Source organism: Equus caballus, chromosome 7 (assembly GCF_041296265.1).
Source record: "Equus caballus isolate H_3958 breed thoroughbred chromosome 7, TB-T2T, whole genome shotgun sequence".
Taxonomy (NCBI): domain Eukaryota; kingdom Metazoa; phylum Chordata; class Mammalia; order Perissodactyla; family Equidae; genus Equus; species Equus caballus.
In genome coordinates this window covers 60,237,195-60,240,468 of record NC_091690.1, presented here as the reverse complement: position 1 = coordinate 60,240,468, position 3,274 = coordinate 60,237,195, and positions in this window count along the sequence as shown.

Sequence of the window (3,274 nt, the reverse complement as noted above, 5' to 3'; positions counted from 1 at the left end):
TTCCCAAAATTTATCAGTCTGTGTATTCATCCCTGTCCACGCCACCCCTCATTCATCCACCTGCCCTTATTCCCCAACCTCCACTGAAGAAAAAGAAGAAGGGGGAGAAGAATTTGAATTGTCTTTCTCTCCCGCTTTACTGAAGCTCAGGAAAGGCAGTGACCACGTCTGTTTTCTCCTGCTCTAGTCCCATGAACCAGCAATCACCTATTGAAAGGATGAACTGACATGTGTGCAGCCTGAAGTGTCTGAAGCCTTGGTAGAAGCTTCCTTCCCCAGTAGAAAACTGAGAGCCCCGTCTAATCCTCATCATTCTGCTTTTTGGCTAAGAGAGCTGTTTTCATGAACAGAGGGTTTTCTCTGCTTGTGGGGAAGGGAGAAGGGCAAAGCTGCTCTGCCACAGTTGTCAAGTTTGAATTCTCACCCTTGCTCCTCTCCTCAGGAATTTTCTTCTCTGTCCAGCTGTAAATGCGTGCTTTCTTCCAGGAAAAAGACTTGAATGTAACAGGGCTCTTCAGTGATTGCATTGCATTCTTGCTTTTGAAAAAATAAGCATTCATCATGAATAATTAAAGAAAATCCAATAGAAAAATGAACCAGGGATATGACTTATCAGTTTAAATAAAACAAAAAATAGTTTAATTCTGACCAATTAATTCAAAATGCATATTAAAATGAGATTAATTTTTGCTTATAAGATTGATAAAAATGTAATAAATAGACTGACCATATCCACTTTGGGTGAAGATATGGGAAAATAGGTACTTTGCTGTAGTATTGATGGGCACAACACTAAAAATAGCCTTTCTAAAGAGCAATTTGACCATATCAATAAACATTTTAAATACATGTAGTGCTTTGACTTTGCAAGTGCAGGGTTATGGGTTCATTTTAGCATTGTGTATAATAGGGAAATGGTGAGTATCAGGAGAGTGGTAAGTAAATTAAGGAAAATCCATACTATGGAATATTTTTGGAGCTGTTCAAAAAAGAATAAAATAGAGCTTCAAGTACAGACATGGAAAGGTGGCCATGATGCATGATATGAAAACAAGTTACTTGGTAAAAGAATACGTGTAATTTCGTGTTTGTACATGCAGAGAAATAAACTGTCTGAGATAAGCAGAAAACTCTTAACAATGATTGCTTTGCGGTGGAGGGCTGGGGGAGGCTGAGATGGACCCACTGTGATGTACTAAATGTGGACTATCTCTAATATTCCAGAAGGTTATGATTTTTATCACCTACATTTTTTTATTGTAAACTCCAGAGGGAAATTGTTTAAAGCAAAATGTCAACCTTAATTCATTTAGGACAATTGTTTTTATTTTTCTATGTTCCTTTCTCCCCCTGCATATATTATTTGAGTACTTTATCTGTGCTATGTGTTTTGCTGGACAACTACACACACACACACACACACACACACACACACACACACACACGCTCATGTCCCTGCTCTCATAGAGCTAGCAGACTCTGTGTGCATACGTGTTTTTCTTCACTGTAGCATAGGACTCATACCTGCTATTATTTTGCTAACCACATTTTATTACCTAATTTAATATTATTTGAATATTCCATCAAAGAGAAGACTCAAGATGTACATAATTGCTCCCTATAGTTGGGCATTTAGAATATACGTACCCTTTCTCAGTTGATGGATCTGCAATGGATCTTTCTCAGTTAATGGTCTAACACAGGCAGAGCCTAAAAGGGAAACAATGACACGGACACCTCTGACTTCTTGTTTGCCTCCTAGCAGCCAAGCACTTTGCACATCCACCTGTTTTAATTCTCACAATAACAGTACAGGATTAGCATCCTTAGTTTACCAAGGAGAACATGGGTTCAGAGAGATTTTGTAAGGAGGTTATGATTCACCACCACTTAGAAAAAAACCCTCCTTTTAAATTGCCTCTTTCAATTCAGGAACTTGATTAATGATTACATAATCATCACATTTAATCCTCCAAAAATCCAGCTATGTATCCTTATCTCAAATTTACGTTTGAGAAAATTCAGAGAAGATGAAGTATTCGGTTCACAGCAGGGACTGAGGTGGCAGACTGTTAGTGAGGACGTCAAGCAACACTAGTGAGAGATGCCATCCCAGCGCCAGGGTAGACCCCCAGCCCCACCGCAAGTACGGGCGCAGCTCTCTGTTGCAGGTTTTCCCTGATTGTTGTTACCACAACGCTGGACGTCCTCGGTTCCCCTTTGGTAGGATCAAGTTATTCTTCCTCCTGCATATGTCCCCAAGTTTCCCTTTTCATTCTGGTGGAAACCAGAAGGATGAAAAGGACACACGACCAGGCACTGCTGGGGGACTTGAAGTGAGGGGAGCAAAGGCAAAGCAGTGGCAAGGTGAGTTTAATGGAGAGGCTGGGGATAAACTCATCCTTGACATGGCGGGGTAATTAGATCACCCCTATATAGAAGCTTCTAGTCCTTACACAAAGCACCAAATATTCTGCCTCTCGAAAAGTCCTTAAGTGAAAAACAGGGTTTCTCTCCACAGAAGCCATGGCCTAGAATATACAGGCTTTTTCCTTCTCTTCTGCAGATTAACCCACGTTTTTTTCAGTCCACCAAAGGGAGTTCGGAACTACTTGCCTACAGTGTCTGGAAACTTGCATATTGTCTTATTTAAGGACAGTCTTGCCACTCATTTCACTTGTGCCTAACGATACAGACTGATCATCTGGCTACTTTACTCCTCCAGAGGCAGGAGAGCAAAGAACTTCAAGTTAAAAGATTTTGATTAGAATCACCACTCTGTTCCAAACTAGATTTTGGCAATTTATTACACCTCTCTGAGCTAGTTTTTGCAAAATGACAAAGCTAATGTATTTTTAATGAGATTATTGTGAAGTGTGGCTACATTGCATAGGTGGATATCATCAGCAGCAGCAGCATCAAAATCATGACTACCATTATTATTTTACAGGTCTAAGAACCTTTATAGCTTCCGTGTTCGATGATACTGTCCATTCTTTCTGATTGCCAGGTTTGGACTTTCATCTCAAACATTGGCTCATTTTTCATCTCTTCTGACTTCCTTGGCTGTGCCCCCGTTCTGGTGTTTTTCTAGCCTTCAGACCACACTGCTTTCTCAGTCACTGCTTGACATCTTGGGTGACAATGCCTCTGTTGAGGACCATCAGAACCAATTAGAACAAGCCTCTGTGTCTTACACACCGGCCAGGATAAGATTTCAAGAAAGGGTCTTCTATCTTCTGTAACCTAAACTATCAACCTTCTAACTTTGCAC